General features: G+C 50.4%; 1 protein-coding gene across 1 annotated transcript in view; it reads left to right on the forward strand.

The window, feature by feature from the left end:
* FGF12 (fibroblast growth factor 12) overlaps positions 1-17,502 on the forward strand; it is a 262,754-nt gene that overhangs the window by 216,510 nt on the left and 28,742 nt on the right. The gene's annotated exons all lie outside the window — the stretch shown is intronic.

Raw genomic sequence — 17,502 nt, forward strand, 5'->3', positions numbered from 1 at the left:
TTTTTAAAGAGAGGCTGGATGGCCACCTGTCAGGAGTGCTTTGATTGTGCGTTCCTGCATGGCAGGGGGTTGGACTGGATGGCCCTTGGGGTCTCTTCCAACTCTATGATTCTATGAACCCCAACCCCTCCCCTGAGCAGAGCAAAAGTGCGCCCCTCCCCAGAAAAAAACTGCCACTGTTTTTCTCCTACTGAGCAGCTGCAATCTTTCTCATCTCATGTGACTCTTCCTTAAGAAGAAGAGGAATAAGAGTTTGGATTTATATCCCCCCTTTCTCTCCTGCAGGAGACTCAAAGGGGCTGACAATCTCCTTGCCCTTCCCCCCTCACAACAAACACCCTGTGAGGTAGGTAGGGCTGAGAGAGCTCAGAAAAGCTGTGACTAGCCCAAGGTCACCCAGCTGGCGTGTGTGGGAGTGCACAGGCTAATCTGAATTCCCCAGAGAAGCCTCCACAGCTCAGGCTGGGAATCAAACCTGGTTCCTCCAGATTAGATACACGAGCTCTTAACCTCCTACGCCACTGCTGCTCCTTAAGTTGGTCATTCAAAGGGTGGGAAGGTGAAATACTTCCAAACCGGGCAATTATGCCCATCTGCACCCCCCTCGCCTGCAAAAGGGGGGAGATATTTGGTGCAGGCAGCTAATGAGATTAGAAAGTGGTCGTGCGAGTAATATTTCCGTTCGCATAAAGACCCTCTGGGGACAACACACGCTGCTTCCTTTTGAAATATGAAAACGGCTTGCAAGATGCAGCTCTGGTACTACACAAACCTCAGGGGGCCGGTGGGGGGAGGGGGAGTGGGAATGCAGCTGCTGGAGCGGTAAAGCTACCGATTAATTTCAAAGCCCACCAGACTTAGTCTGTGGCACCAGGTTGGGCTGAGGTACATGCCGAGCCGTATTTGTTGGAGTCCCTTTCAGAAGGGGAGCGTGACTGCAAAGGCCGAATGTCATTGTGAACTATTTCGGGGCTTGGGATTGTCCCCCTCAAAGCCACCCAGCTGAGAAATGGGAGAGAAGCAGCCCTTGGAAAAGAAGCCCATGGGCACGGCTGCTGGTGCCGCTCCTCGGTACATGAACAAGTTGCCGATGTTTATCCTTTTAATTTGCACTCTTCATGCCCTGTTGTGGAAAAGGACCCCCTGGGATGCTGTTTCCTGGGCCAGGCACCTAAGAACATAAGAACTAGCCTGCTGGATCAGACCAGAGTCCATCTTGTCCAGCTCTCTGCTACTCGCAGTGGCCCACCAGGTGCCTTTGGGAGCTCCCAGGCAGGATGTGAAATCAATGGCCTTCTGCTGCTGCTGCTGCTGCTGCTCCCGAGCACCTGGACTGTTAAGGCATTTGCAATCTGAGATCAAGGAGGATCAAGATTGGTAGCCATACATCGACTTCTCCTCCACAAATCTGTCCAAGCCCCTTTTAAAGCTATCCAGGTTAGTGGCCATCACCACCTTCTGTGGCAGCATATTCCAAACACCAATTACACGTTGCGTGAAGAAGTGTTTCCTTTTATTAGTCCTAATTCTTCCCCCCAGCATTTTCAATGGATGCCCCCTGGTTCTAGTATTGTGAGAAAGAGAGAAAAATGTCTCTCTGTCCACATTTTCTACCCCATGCATAATTTTATAGACTTCAATCCTATCCCCCCTCAGACGTCTCCTCTCCAAACTAAAGAGTCCCAAACGCTGCAGCCTCTCCTCATAAGGAAGGTGCTCCAATCCTTCAATCATCCTCGTTGCACCTGGGCTTCTAGCAGGGAGGGACGCAGGAGAGACGGAGGAGCTCTCCCTTGGAGGCTGTCTCTACACTTTCTCGCGTCTCCTCTAGCGTTGTGCGTATGGGGCTTGGCTAGGGGTGGGGAGCCAGCGTGGTGTAGAGAGTGGCGGACCCTTCTGGAGAACCAGGTTTGATTCCTCGCTCCTGCACATGAAGCCTGCTAGGTGACCTTGGGCAGGGCTCTCTCCCCATTCTCTCAGCCCCACCTGCCTCACAAGGTGTCTGTTGTGGGGAGAGGGAGGGAAGGGAGTTTGTAGGCCGGTTTGAAACGCCCTACAGTTGAGAAAAGCTGGGTATAGAAACCAAACCTCCTCCTAAACATATGAGAGACCGGCTGGGGCAGCCGCTGAAGGGTCACTCTGGGATCTGGGAGTCCTAGTTTCGAATCCTCCGTCTGCCAGGGGAGCACTCCAGGTAACCTTGTTCCTTAGCCTAAACCACCTCACAGGGTTGTTGGAGGGAGGGAGTGGAACAGTTTATCAAAATCACCTCTGACAATTTAGTTTTATTTACATCCTTGCTGTGATTATGTTGGAAAACCGGAATCCAGGGCCGGAGGTAGAGAGGAGGGGGGGTGGGTGGGCTGTACGTGCCCCAGTCTCCTTCCCTCTGCTCCACATGGGTCCCTAACATCATCGGGACCCACTATCTTTTCTTGGGAGGGTTATGTAAGAGTTTCATGGGATGCTGTTTTAGGACATAACTGCTGTTTTTAAATTATATTTATGATTTTATATATGATGTTTTATGTTGTACACCGCCCTGAGCCCTTCGGGGATAGGGCGGTATATTAAATCAAATAAATTAATAATAATAACAACAACAACAACAACAACTGCTTTTTAAAATGGGGGGGGGGTCCTTGTTCCCACATGCCTCTGTGAAATGTGAAATCCTAGGATGAGGCATCACAGGGTTTTTTCAAACTGCAAAAACATCTTCCATCATCTTAACATGGAAATAAGCAGCGGTGAGAGACCTAACGCATCATTACCCAGATTTCTGGCGACGGGGCTGTTCAGGCAGGGGAGCGAACAGGAAATCCCGCCGAGTATCAGTCCCTCTGCCGTGCCTTTGTCTAGGGAATGGACTTATAGGTCTATCACTTGCAGTGCCCTCTCTGCAGAAGGGAGGCCAAGTGAGAGCAGAGGTGCGTCAGGCAGCCTCTTCTGGGTGTGGATTCTTTAGTCTGATGTGAGATTCTAAGCCTGCCACTGTAAGGACATGGACTGGCCGGTCACTCACTTCTGTTTGTTGCAGAGTCACTGTCTTATTCCAAGTGGGATCACTGGATCACAACTCAGTCTTGTCTGTGCCAACTGATGCCATTTTCCAAGGGCTCCCTGAAATCCTCCAAGTCTGTCCTTGAGCCCCTGAGGATCGGGATCCATAGTTTGATCCCCAGATATGCAATTTACCTGCAAAGAGCAGCTATAGAAGGCTCTGCTATGGCACTGAAGGACGCCTATATGTTCGGGATGCTGCAGAATTCTCCGGGATGGGGGAGCCGGCAGTCCTTTTCGTTCTGGAAGCAGGGGTGGGCAGTGTGGTGGCCAAGTTTGCAGATGATACCAAATTATGTAGGGTGGTGAGAACCACAAAGGATTGTGAAGAGCTCCAAGCGGACCTTGATAAATTAGGTGAGTGGGCTAAGAAATGGCAAATGCAGTTCAGTGTAGCAAAATGCAAAGTGATGCACATAGGGGCAAAAAATCCAAACTTCACATACACGCTACAAGGGTCAGTGCTATCAGTCACAGACCAGGAAAGGAATTTGGGCGTCTTAGTTGATGGTTCTATGGGAATGTCAACTCAATGCATGGCAGCTGTAAAAAAGGCAAACTCTATGCTGGGGATAATTAGGAAAGGAGTTGATAATAAAACTGCAAGGATTGTCATGCTCTTATATAAAGCAGTGGTGCGACCGCACTTGGAGTCCTGTGTCCAGTTCTGGTTGCCACATCTCAAAAAGGATTTCGAAGAGATAGAAAAAGTGCAGAGAAGGTCAACGAGGATGATTGAAGGATTGGAGCACCTTCCTTATGAGGAGAGGCTGCAGCATTTGGGACTCTTTAGTTTGGAGAGGACACACGCCGAGATCATGCCACTCTGTTTACATCACTTCCAATGGAGATTAAAAGCGATATAGGGGACGCTCTAGCATTCGGCAAAAACTCTATGATTTTTGTGATACATGAGAGCACATGGAATTTCTGGAAGTGATGTGACCGCACCAGTACAACACTGGAGCACCAGACCCCACCCCCCAATTCCTCCCAGGGGTTACCAGCCACACCTAGTCCACAAACCTATTCAGCAAATGAACATGTTCAAGACCTCAGACTGTGAGCTGATCCAGGGGTATCTTCAGATTGCATTGAGCTGAAGAGGGTGCAGCTGAGTGTTGGTCAGAAACTGACTCACAGCTGATGGGAGATCTTTGGGAAGTCGGATTCTCATGCACCTTATAGAAGCAAGCCTTTATTGGCATAGACAACAGTACAACAGTAATAAAAATGGATTTAAAAGCATATACAATACAGGTCGAAGGAAATCTACTGGCGTTTAGTAATTTCCAGGAGAAAGTCTGCCACTATCATACAGAGAGAAGGATCAGGGTTGTCCAACAAGTAGTGTAATCTAAATAAATAAAGGGAGGTCGGAATTGGAAATGTCTTAAAGGGAATTAGAGATTCACATACTTGGATCTGATTTCCTTGAATCTGAGACAGTCTTAGTAATTGGTGGAGCCAGAGATTCCAACTTGGAGCCATCGAATTACACGGGCACAATCTTTTTAGCCTTTTCTTGCTTATTAAATCCTATGCCCATATAGTAACAAGGCAGAAGGCATAACATTAAACACACAAGAGCACATCCATGAAACTCTCTCCTTTGAGCAGGGTTTATTAAGCAATACAGGTAGTGTGCCAAGTGGCCCCGTTCAAATGGGAGAGGAAAATACAGGGGGGAGCACGTTTTCTTGACTGCGGTGATTAGGGTAGAGAACTCTCTATCCAATAGTTGACCTTTTAATTTCCTATAAGCTTCTGAGATGCACCTTATAGCAAAAGGAAAAGAGCTAATTTCTCTCCCCCCCCCCCCCCCCCAAACTGCGTGGGAACAGATGCAGTGCGATGTCTTTAATCTCTGTGTTTGAAAAGAAAAAGCTAATTTCGACACACACACACACACACACACACACACCAGCTTCAACCTGTGCAGGGACAGAAGCAGTTTTTAAAAATCTCTGCCTCAAAAGGGGGAGACAGGAAAGAGCTGGCTTCCCTCTTCTTTTCTCTGCAGCCCCAGCAGTGAAGTGGAATCAGCTGGGCTAAGAGCAGGTGCACTCTGATCTGGAGGAACCGGGTTTGATTCCCAGCTCTGCCGCTTGAGTTGTGGAGGCTTATCTGGGGAATTCAGATTAGCCTGGACACTCCCACACACGCCAGCTGGGTGACCATGGGCTAGTCACAGTTCTTCGGAGCTCTCTCAGCCCCACCCACCTCACAGGGTGTTTGTTGTGAGGGGGGAAGGGCAAGGAGATTGTAAGCCCCTTTGAGTCTCCTGCAGGAGAGAAAGGGAGGATATAAATCCAAACTCTTCTTCTTCTTCTTCTTCTTCTTCTTCTTCTTCTTCTTCTTCTTCTTCTTCTTCTTCTTCTTCTTCTTCTTCTTCTTCTTCTTCTTCTTCTTCTTCTTCTTCTTCTTCTTCTTCTTCTTCTTCTTCTTCTTCTTCTTCTTCTTCTTCTTCTTCTCTTCCCCTCCTCCTCCTCCTCCTCCTCCTCCTCCTCCTCCTCCTCCTCCTCCTCTTCTTCCTCCTCCTCCTCCTCTTCTTCTTCTTCCTCCTCCACCTCCTCCTCCACCTCCTCCTCCTCCTCCTCCTCTTCTTCTTCTTCTTCTTCTTCTTCTTCTTCTTCTTCTTCTTCTTCTTCTTCTTCTTCTTCTTCTTCTTCTTCTTCTTCTTCTTCTTCTTCTTCTTCTTCTTCTTCTTCTTCTTCTGCTGCTGCTGCTGCATCGGCCCCCTAAATGTGCTGCATCTGAGCCAGTTCAGGAGGTAGCAGAATGGGACATCGAAAGAACTGGACTTTCCTGCCAATCAGCCAAAAGTCAGCCCGGAAAAATTTTGCTGGGTGCAGAGCCAAATTTCCCCAGGAAGAGCCCAGACTCCCCACTGCAGAGGGTCTGAGAGGGGTGGGGGAGGGGAAGGGAGACTTGGGAGGGGGCTCTGGAACAGCACGGCTGTAGAAGGGGACCTCTGCGCCTTGCATGGAGTCACTGTGTCAAGCTCCAGGAGCAATAGAGTAGATTGGAGGAGAGAAGAAGAGAGGAGTGAGCCAACCACTAAGGGGAGAGGGGCTGTCAGGAAGGAGAAATTAAGGGGATGGCAGACTGGCCTCCAGGCAGACATTTTGCAATCATGTTCTACTGTGGAGGTAATTCTGGCTGGGGTGGGTGGGGGTGAGTGGCAGAGGGAGAAACGTGTGACTGGCGCCAAATGGCAGGTTGCTTCCGAGCCGGGACCTAGATCCAAATGAGAGTGCTCGGTGGACACTGGAAGTGTTCCTGGCAGCCACGTCCGGAGCCATCTGGAAAATACCGCGGTGGCCTCCGTCCAGCCAGCAGCGAAGGGGTGGGGGCACGCAGTGGCTGCCTGGCTCTCCGAAGCACACGGCCTTCTCTTTGCAGCTTGTGCCAGAGAGACCAGCTGCAGTTTGGGGCTGGGGGGTGGAAAACTGGTGTCAGATCTGTTTCATAAAGAGATCTTCTCCAAGAGGCCTCTGTGCCCCCCAGGAGGAGGAGCCAGGGAGAACCTTGCGTAGCTGCTCTAAGACGTTCCACCTAGATTTCCCGCCACTGTCTTGCTCTGCAACCTGCTGGCAGAGGCGTATGGGGTGGAAATGGCCCCGGGGGACAAAACCTCCTCCAGGCACCCCCCCGGTGGGTCACGGAGCTCCGCCCCCTGCATAACCCTGACGACAATGTGGGTGGGGCTGGGGGAGGCCAAAGATAGCGAGGCAGCTGCGCCTTGTGGTCTTTGGCCTCCCTCGGCCGCCACCCATTATTATTAATGTAAGGCTTATGAAGGAGAACCCACAGCAAGGAGCAGGGCCAGCTTGACCATTGTGGTCTCACATGGGGGCTGATGATTTTGTGCCCCGTAGCAGTAGCCAAGATTAGTGTATTAGATTGGTGTGCCTGGGGAGATGAGGTAACCCATGTCCCCAGGCAGATGCGCCCCCTACCTTCTGGGGATCAGCCATTAATACGGTATGTGCAGCAGATACTCTAGTTCCGTTGTGGCGAACCTTTGGCACTCCAGATGTTATGGACTACAATTCCCATCAGCCCCTGCCAGCATGACCAATTGGCTCCGTGACCCACCAGGGGGGCGCCCGGAGAAGGTTTTGTCCCCCAGGGCCATTTCCACCCCATACGCCTCTGCCAGCAGGTTGCAGAATAAGACAGTGGCGGGAAATCCAGGTGGAGCGTCTAAGAGCGTCTAAGGTTCGCCAATTAGCCATGCTGGCAGGGGCTGATGGGAATTGTAGTCCATAACATCTGGAGTGCCAAAGGTTCGCCACCACGGAACTAGTTATTAGCTGAGGGAGAGCAGAATAGCTCCCCATCTTTCATTTCCCTTTCCCCCCTTCACATAAAGAGATTGGGAGGTGTGGAAGCCGTCCAGATAAGGTCAAGAGGGTGATTTATTAGCACCACCATGTGCCAGTGGAAATTAGAGGCAGCCCAGAAATAAAAAACAGCTGGGGGTGGGGGGGGGGGGGGGGGCGCCGCTGGTCCCATAAGAAGAATCGAGTGCAAATCAAGCTGTTAGATTTAACTTGTGTGCCGAGATCTAACTTACAGCTCGATGCTTGAGGTAAATGGGATGTATCCCAAGAAAACCTTCCTGGGTGCCAGTGTTGGGGAAGACAGCTTGTTCGAGAGCACTCTCCCTGCGCCAGACCGGCCGCCTGGGACAGGATAAAGAGGGTAAGACTTATGAAACCAACTGGGGGACGGATGGATGGGACGGATGAGAGAGAGGCTTACCCGCACTCTCCTTCCCTTCATAGAAATGTTTCCAAAGGAGAACCAGATATTGTAATGTCGACCCCCTCGAATATAAAGAGTCCAGCACTTTTAGAGATTTCCACTTGATGGCTAAGTGCCCTACTTGCCAAGCAAAGGAGGAGGGGGCTGCGTACCGTCCACGGGAGGGGTCTTCTTCAGCAGAGAGCTGTGGGAAACAGGGTGCGCCTTACGATACATCTTGGCCAGGCCTGCTCCGCAGCCGCTGTATCCATGACTGGAGTCACTTTGAAATGCTGCTGGGCTGCAGGAATCACGGGTTGTTCAAAGTTAATTGGATCCTTCACGTCTGTCTACTCACTGTAATCCTGGCCCGCTGTAGCCACTGGCCAGGGAATTGAATTAAGCACAGAGTCCTCTCCCTGGAGTCTATTACCCTGCAGGGACCCACCCCTGACTCTGAGGAAGGGGAGGAGGTTTTAAAGTCACTTTCCAGTATTAATAAAAAAAAGGGGGGAGTGCCCCCTTGTTGGCGCCACTACTTGTGACCTGACCCGCCATCCGGGATGGGCTGGCAGGGATTGGGGGGGAGGCAGGAGGGCCTCCTGGGAGTGGGAAGGAAATGGGATCCCTCTGACTGTGGTGGAAAACTGCGGAAGTGGAAGTGAGCCACCTGCGGGAGCTCCCTAGCTGCCTTCCACCTGAGCTGCTTGCTTCACAATTGTGAATGTCTGTGTGGCTTGCAGGAAGCATTGGTGTCAGAGGTTTGGGGAGGGACCCAATTTCACGGTTTGTCCTGGGCGCCATTTTCCGTGGATGGGCCCCTGGCAGTCGGTGAAGGGAAAGGCCTCTGCCGGAGACCCCTGGAGGTCTGAGGAGACCAGACTGACCCTGAGGGAGGGATGGACTGATTCAGTCAAAGGCAGCTTAGCTTGGGGTGTGTCCGTGCCGTGACCTCCGTGGTCGGAAGCTCTGAAGAGCTGTTGAGACCAGATTCTGGACCGGCCTTCGTGTGTTCCGGACTCCGCCAGACCCAGCAAACGCTGCGCCCCCTTTCCAGGAGCAGGATTTTCTAGAGGACCTCCAAGAACATGACAGGCAGGCAGAGAGCAAGAGCCGACTTTGATTTTCCCACCTCTACGCATGAGCAGAGCCTAACACCTCCATACTTGCCAGTCTATTAAAAATGAAATATAGCAGAATGTCGACACGCTCAATCTCCCGGGGCACAGTTAAGAAGGCCGTTGCATTGATACAGCCCCGGCTGCTGCCGTCGTGGGCCCGGATTCCTGTTATCCGTATTGACACCCATTGTTTTATTAGCGCTTGATTTCACACCGGGCCTGCCTGCCATGGGCTGCAGATTGGAATAAATCCTTGCTGATGGGGGCGGGGGGGCTGCGACTGGGTGCTTCCCAGCCTGAACAAGGGTAGCACCGACTGTGTCCGATCTTCTGTCACTTAGCGCAGCTTGTGAAACTCCTTGTAAACAACTCAGCAGCATGGCGGGGGGTTTACATGGCAGAAAGCCCATGACATCCCTCATGTCGCAAAACCTGGGTTGCAAGGACGGGTTGCAGTGGAAAGTGTGCATATTTTCTGATTAAGGGAAGACGCTCGGCCGAGGCCTCCACAGCTCCTGGTCTCCTGCTCAGAAGCCTCGTCTTCAGTGTCTGGCATCTTGCTCGCCCCGTCGTTTCCTCTGCTGCCCATTCCATTCCATTCGATTTCATTCGTTAATTTCCCATTCCATTCCTTTCATTTCATTCCATTTCATTTCATTTCATTCATTCGATCATTCATTCGGTAATTTTGAGGAAAATTTTTTATACTGCCCCATCCCCAAAGGGCTCTGGTGGTGTACAACAAATAAACAACAATACAGGGCAAAGTAAAAACATTAAAGGCAGCAACAATTAAGCAATGAAATCATCAAGAAGGGAATGAAAATATGAATGGGGTCCAGCATCTTAATTTTAAGATTCCCTCCCACCCCAAAGAAAGGGGGAGGCATGGTGGCCCTGTAAGATGACAAATGACCCAGATGTCAGGGAGTCAGGCGAGGGAGCCAAACAGGGGAGGGGCACCACATCAGCGGCAGTTCCTCCAAGAGGCCGGTGAACAGCTCCAATACTTTACAGGCCCCTCTGGAGACTTCGCTGAGTCCATGGGTCCCGCAGGGGGTGGACTATGGAAACTAGTTAGATGTTTGCTTCAATAAACAGGGAGTTTGGGGGTTCAGTGGCTCAGCAGGGAAGTCTTCTTTGCATGAAGAGGGCTCCGGGTTCAACCTCTGGCATCTCCAGTTGAAAGGGCCGGGCGGTACATGAAAGATAAAAGGGCTCTCTTTGCCTGAGACCCAGGTGAGTGGCTGCCGGTCTGAGCAGACAGCATGGACTTTAACGGACCGACGGTCTGATTCCACACAAGGCGCAGCTTCATGGGTTCTGTGTCTTCAACATTTTGTTTCAGACAAGAGTGTGTTTATCCTTCCGCCCCCAAGAGAACGATTCCCATGGGATAATCCTCTTAGCCTCAAGGTGCCACCGTGGCTTCTGTTGCTAAGCTGCAAGCGGCGAAAAGGCGGATTTGGAGCGTCCGCTTTCTCGGGGCTCGCTCGCTTGCATTGCGAGGGATTTTATTTACCCGCTTCAGCCCTGCTGGGCCACCGTCGGCATCAGCTGAAACCGCTTGAGAACCGGAGCTCTCCTAATTGAATATTTCGTGAGGAACAACAAACAACTTTTATTCCCATGAGAATCTTTGATCGTATCAGAGAGCGACAAGGTTTTTCGGCGGAAGGGGATAAGCTTTTGAAAGTCAAATCCTCCCGTTATGAGGCGGATCATGTTTCGAGAAGCTTCCCGATCGACCGGATCCTAGTGGCCCAGCATTTCAGTTCCACATAAAAATTGTTGAAGTGATTACTAGTATTGGTTACTCGAGCTTGCAGCCGTGGGGATTCTCACCTTCTGCCTGCAACACCTTCCGGTGTCATTTCTTAGTGGCTCTGCCCTTCAAGGCGATACAGCCAAGGTGTTCCCGCCCTTCATTTGATTCTCAGCGCAGACTCCCCAGACCCCTGGAGGGCTTGACCTCTTCTGTTCCCTGGCCACCGGTTCTCTTACTGCTACCCCCAAAAGGCACTTTGTCCTTGTTGTAATTTATGGCCTGCTGATATTTTCTCCATAATAACGGCTCAAGGGCATCTGTTGGAAACTTAGCCAAACTCGCATACATGAAAGGAGTGAAAATTTCTCGGAACCACCTCTTGGCCAGGATGATTTCTCATTCTTTAGTTTGGAGATAACACTGATCATAAAAATAAGAGAGGAAAAGGGGAACCAATCATTAACTGACGCTTGTGGGTTTTCCGGGCTGCGTGGCCGTGGTCTGGTGGGTTGAGCTCCTACTGTTTCACATGCATCTATGGGGCTTTCACTTTTCACAGAGAGGAGCTAAAGGTCGACTTGGTTCCCCTTCAATTAGGGGCGATTCAGGCTGTCCGCATACAGCAACTTGCTTGGCCCCGGAACCGAGCTAAGTTAAGGCAGGATCATCTTGGTGCCTGTTTAGCTCTCGATGCGTGATTGGAGCAGTGTGTTACCAAATGGGGAGCATTCTTTTTTTTACAGTTTATAGTTACATGCACCGCCACTTGTAGCTCTCCACGTTCTGTGCATGCCACATGCCACAAAAGTGCGCCTTCTGGATTAGATTGAATGGATGAGATTAATGTCGTTTCGATTATTGTCCAGCGCTTCCGAGAGCTTCAGTGGTATCAACCTTGTTCCAGCAGAAGAGGGGGCAGTTCATAACTTCGCGACAGGATATATACATGATTCTGAGGGACTGAGACAAAACAACGTTGAGAGCTCCAGTTGCGAGTCTGCGGATACACTAGAGGTGAACCCTAGATAGAAACCAACCAAGGTACGAAACTCTGTGTCAGTCTTGAGGAAGCCCCTATGTTGGGCATCTTCAGAGGCAAGTCATGGTAAAATGTGTGGAATGATATGCATAGCTGGGTGTTTCTTTTGCCTTCCTCTTAGGTGTAAAGGGACGAGGGGCATTTGAGCCCTTCGGGGGTAGGGCGGTTTATCGAATGAATGAATGAATAATAATAATAATAATAATAATAATAATAATAATAATATAATAATAATAATAATAATAATAATAATAATAATAATAATAATAATAAGTTGCAGAGCGAACTCCAACCAGACAGTTTGCGGGAAATGCACCTCCCCCACTCCCCTCCCACCTGAGGAGGAGGGACTGGCAATAGATACTCAACCACTCCAACCACTCCTCCCATGCAGGTTTTTGCCACAGGAACAAACGCCTGTTTCGTGTGACATGCCTGCCTCTGAAAGATCCAGCCATCACGACAGGAAGGCAGAACATTAGGGCACAAAAAAAGGCTACCAGGTCACGAAATACACACAGCCTAGAAAACTACATACAGTTAATTCTGGGGGAAAGAAGCCTTCCAACAGGTCCCTAGCTAGCTCAATCTGCCTTTAATGCCTTTCCTGGCATGGTTTGCATTTGATGCCCGTCTCTTTATCGGAGCTTGTTGGCTTAGCGCCTTCTTCTCAGTCCCCCAGTCCTGCAGTCAGGATGCCACAATGTGCTGTCATGGCTGTTCCGCTTTTTTCACCTCTCTTCTGGTCGTGGAGATCCCACGAGCCTGCAGGGGGAGCTACAAGGGGGGGACACTTGACGCTTGCCATGATGTATGTGTGGGAGAGGGAGCCCGTGGGATCTCTTTTGAAGCTATAAGCGAGGATCCACATCTCTGAAGGGGAAGCAGGTGAAATTTTTTTACGGCGCATCGTGTCCAAAAAAGGGGATTTGGAAAGCTGTCTCAAGTGGCCTCGTTACACAAAGTGGGCCATTGGACCCGAGCAACATGTTTCCACAAAGCCCATTTTCCAGGAGGTAAACAGGTCGACTCATCGATGAGGTGTCCCTCGGCTGCTGTAGCGAAGTCAAGCTGTCAGCGATCTCCTAAGACCCGGTCCAACAAATGAACGGGTATTTTGAAAGCAGGATTCTTATTTATCGATTACTAGCATAGAAAAGCTGTTGACCCTTCATTGTCAGAACTGAATACATTAGAACAGGCAAAGCATTTTTTCTCCCTCAGTAGAAATGTTATTCCCCACCCCACCCCCTCTCCACCTTTGGGCAGGAAGGCACACTCACACAGATACTACTGTTGTTTTAATTATATGTATGTTTTTAGCTGATGTTTTATCTGTACACCGCCCTGAGCCCTTCGGGGATAGGGCGGTATACTAAATTTAATTAACAACAACAACAACAACAACAATCCTTGGACTGGGAGAAACAACACCCAAAGCCTCCCTGCGCCACCGACTGCAGAAGCCCTTACAAAGTGAGATAAGAGGCAGATCAGCACAAGCTGGACTCAGTTCTCGAGGGCTGCCCTCTGAGAACTGATCCTGAAATGGAAATATGGCTTGGGACCCTTGGCTGTTATCACTTATAGTTATAGGGCCAGAGAGCAGTAGCAGAGTGTTAGGAATTTAACTGCTGAAGCTCCTGGTGAAGTAGCTTGTGTTGCAAAATCCAGAAAGCCTCAGATGAAAATAAATCCTGTTTTGAGGGCGAGCGAAGCTTGGTGGGAGGAGTCGGATCTGCTCGTCCATCTTCCATGCATGACAGGGATCCTCTGATAAGGAGTCCTCCTAGTCTATTGGATCAGGAACAAGGAAGATATAGAAGGACAGATTTATGGAGGGAGGAATTAGAGTCTCCTGGCTACCAATCTTGATCAACCAACTTGAGGCAGCAGTAGGCGTAGGAGAGGTTAAGAGCTCATGTATCTAATCTGGAGGGAACCAGGTTTGATACCCAGCTCTACCACTTCTGAGCTATGGAGGCTTATCTGGGGGAATTCCAGATTAGCTCTGTACACTCCCACACACCGCCAGCTGGAGGTGACCTTGGGCTGAGTCACAGCTTCTGGGACTCTCTCTCAGCCCCACCCACCTCAACAGGGGTGTTTGTTGTAGCGAGAGAGGAAGGGCAAGGGAGAGATTGTAAGCCCCTTTGAGGAGTCTCCTGCAGGAGAGAAAGGGGGGGATAGGAAATCCAAACTCACTCCTCCTCCTCCCTCACTCCCCCTCCTCCTCCTTCTTCTTCTTCTTCTTCGCTTCTTTCCTTCCTTCTTCTTCTTCTTCTTCTTCTTCTTCTTCATGCTCTTGCCTGATCTCAGATTACGCATGGTGCAGCAGACCAGGTGCTCAGGAGCAGCAGCAGCAGAAGGCCCTTGCTTTCACCTCCTGCACGTGAGCTCCCAAAGGCACCTGGTGGGCCACTGCGAGTAGCAGAGTGCTGGACTAGATGGACTCTGGTCTGATCCAGCAGGATCATTCTTATGTTCTTGTGTCCATGCCTCATACAGGTTGGCAGTCACCCAAAACAGGTCTGCTAGGTTTACTCCAAGGAAAGGGCCTTTGGGGATTGGACCCTACTAGCCTTTCTCCTCAATTGTGCCAGATTTCAGCTCCAAAAAGCCTGTTGCCCATGTTCCCCAGAAGACCCTCCCACCCTGGATCCAACCTTTATTGCAGAGGAAGCTTTCCCAAGTCGCACCCCCTTTCATCAATTTATTATTTATTAACTTCATTTATAATCACCTTTTCCATTGAATCTCAAGGCAGATTACACAAATCAAAAACATGGCACGGAGCCAACAGTGTGATACAACTGCATGACAGTATTAGAAAACAGATCACGGAAACATAAAACAAAAGTGGTAAGGGGCAAACTTCATACTCAGGAAGGACAGAACTATCCGTGGAAACTTGCCACGGTAACTAAAGGGAACTTCCACAGACTGAGGCAGCCAACCTCTGATTCCCAGTGCCAGGAGGCGACATCCAGGGAAAGCCTCGTCTTCTATGCCCTGTGGCTGGACCTCCAGAGGACAGTATGTGAGACAGGACACGAGAAGAGACGGGCCGCTGGTCTGATGCAGCAGGGCTCTTCCGATGTTATGTTTCTTAGGTTGCTTAGGAGGAGTAGTGGCGTCGTGGCTAAGAGCAGTGGCTAAGAGCAGGTGCACTCTGATCTGAAGGAACCGGGTTGGATTCCCAGCTCTGCCGCTTGAGTTGTGGAGGCTGAACTGGGGCATTCAGATTAGCCTGTACACTCCCACACAAGCCAGCTGGGTGACCTTGGGCTAGTCACAGCTCTACGGAGCTCTCTCAGCCCCAACTTCCTCACAGGGTGTTTGTTGTGAGGGGGGAAGGGCAAGGAGATTGTAAGCCCCTTTGAGTCTTCTATAGGAGAGAAAGGGGGGATAGAAATCCAAACTACTCCTCCTCCTCCTCTTCCTCCTCCTCCTCCTCTTCTTCTTCTTCTTCTTCTTCTTCTTCTTCTTCTTCTTCTTCTTCTTCTTCTTCTTCTTCTTCTTCTTCTTCTTCTTCTTCTTCTTCTAGGTTCGTAACAATTACGTAAAACTGGGTTAAAAATTGGAGAACCGTGCCACCGTATAATATACACAACAAATGAAGCCATTAAATGCTTCCTAACATTTCTCAGACAAATGCATCTTCCTTCCTGCATGCTGCAAATGCTCTTACCGCAATAAATGTGCTGGTCTTTAGGGTGCCCCAGGAGTCTGTCTGGTTTGTGCATCTCTTCTCTGCCCGTGTTCGTTCCTCCCGAGGGCTCCCAAGTTACTTGGGGAGAGCGTCTCTCATTCCCATCCCCGAACAGCTCTGGCAGAAAGCTGGCAAAGTTGTTTCTTCACCAGTTGACAGGTACTCTCCGCCGAGCCCGGCTTTTTGTGGCTTGATACAGCAACCATGATAAGAGAGTGCCACAAAGAGCCGACACCTAAATCCTGCGAGCGTTTTCAGAACCAGGGCCCCAGCTGCAAAATCGCAGCTCTCTCATCTTGCGAAATGAGCTTAAAATTATCTCAGGACATGTCAGGTTATTTTTGTGAAGTGCTGTTAACTGGGACAGTATTGGGGATGCAGGTTCCACGGGGCCTGTAAGATGGAGCTTTTCCACCAGTTTGAGGACAGCAACAGTATTACATCTGGAGTGCTGTGGGTTTTCCGGGCTGTATGGCCGTGTTCCAGTAGCATTTTCTCCTGACGTTTCGCCTGCACCTGTGGCTGGCATCTTCGGAGGATCTTCAGAGGAATGTCCAGGGTAAAGGGTGCAATTAGCAAGGGTGTAATGGTGCAATTAGCGAGTGCGATTTGCATGTGTTGAGAGGAATCCACCGATTCTAGCATTAGATAAGTTAGTAACAATGAAGTTGCATAGTCAATAGTGAGGACATCTGCATAGCTGATAGTAAATCACACTTGCTGATTGCACCCTTTACACTTGTTAAGAAGAAGAAGAAGAGTTTGAATTTATATCCCCCCTTTCTCTCCTGCAGGAGACTACAAGGGGCTTACAATCTCCTTGCCCTTCCCCCCTCACAACAAACACCCTGTGAGGTAGGTGGGGCTGAGAGAGCTCCGAGAAGCTGTGACTAGCCCAAGGTCACCCAGCTGGCATGTGTGGGAGAGTACAGGCTAATCTGAATTCCCCAGAGAAGCCTCCACAGCTCAGGTGGCAGAGCTGGGAGTCAAACCCGGTTCCTCCAGATTAGATACACGAGCTCTTAACCTCCTACGCCACTGCTGCTCCAATCAAAGGGTTCTTTCTCCCACCCTGGACATTCCACGGGTATACATGTACTCCACTTGCTTTACTACCATCAGATCCTCTGAGATGCCAGCCACAGATGCAGGCGAAACGTCAAGAGAAAATGCTACTAGAACACAGCCATGCAGCTCAGAAACCCCACAACCCCCCAGAGATTCCGTCCGTGAAAGCCTTTGACAATACATATGTTACATCTATTTGGCCTCCCATTTGCCCTGCCCTGCCCTGCCCTTGCCCTGCCCTCTCCCCTTACTTCGTGTTTTATTTTTTCCCCTTCTCCCTCCCCCTAGTCCTGTGGTGGCGAACTTTTGGCACCATGGGACTAGTCCATGCTGCATACCCAGAGAGTAAAGGCTTCAGAGGGCAAACGTCAGAAGGACAAGAGAGAGAGAGGCAGCTTGTGGAAGAGAACCGTTGCTGTGCTCTCCTCAGCTAGGTCGACCATCTGCCGGATGAAGCCTGAAGATCTCCCAGAATTGCAATTGATCTCTCGGTGACAGAGATCTGTTCCCTGAGAGAAAATGGCTGCCTGGGAGGGTGGACTCCGTGGGGTTATACCCCGGCGAGGTCTTTCCCCAGGCTGCGCCTCTCCGATCTCGAGGGCTTTCCCAACGCGAGTCTGTTACGCTGGCCCCCTCGGAGTTTTGGTGTGACGGTCTTGGCAAGTCGTGGCCCCAACCCGGCAGATCAAGCTGCTGCAGCAAAAATACACTTGGAAAGAGTTTTGGTGTGTGTGTGTGGGGGGGGGGGATCTTTATCTCTGCCTGCAGTTACAGGGGCTATCGGAAGATCCGACCTCTTGTGCCGGAGGGCCGTGTTCCTCTAAAACCGCCCTCTGGCTTCCCCCGTTGCTTCCACCCCCTCCCCGGGAATTGCAAACTCATTACTGCAGCTTCCCCTCAAAAGATTTAGAACGGAGCCAAAAATCAATCCGGGTTTGCTGACAAAAAAGGGCCGTATGGAAATGCTGCCGCCGAGGCA

Source organism: Sphaerodactylus townsendi, linkage group LG08 (assembly GCF_021028975.2).
Source record: "Sphaerodactylus townsendi isolate TG3544 linkage group LG08, MPM_Stown_v2.3, whole genome shotgun sequence".
Taxonomy (NCBI): Eukaryota; Metazoa; Chordata; class Lepidosauria; order Squamata; family Sphaerodactylidae; genus Sphaerodactylus; species Sphaerodactylus townsendi.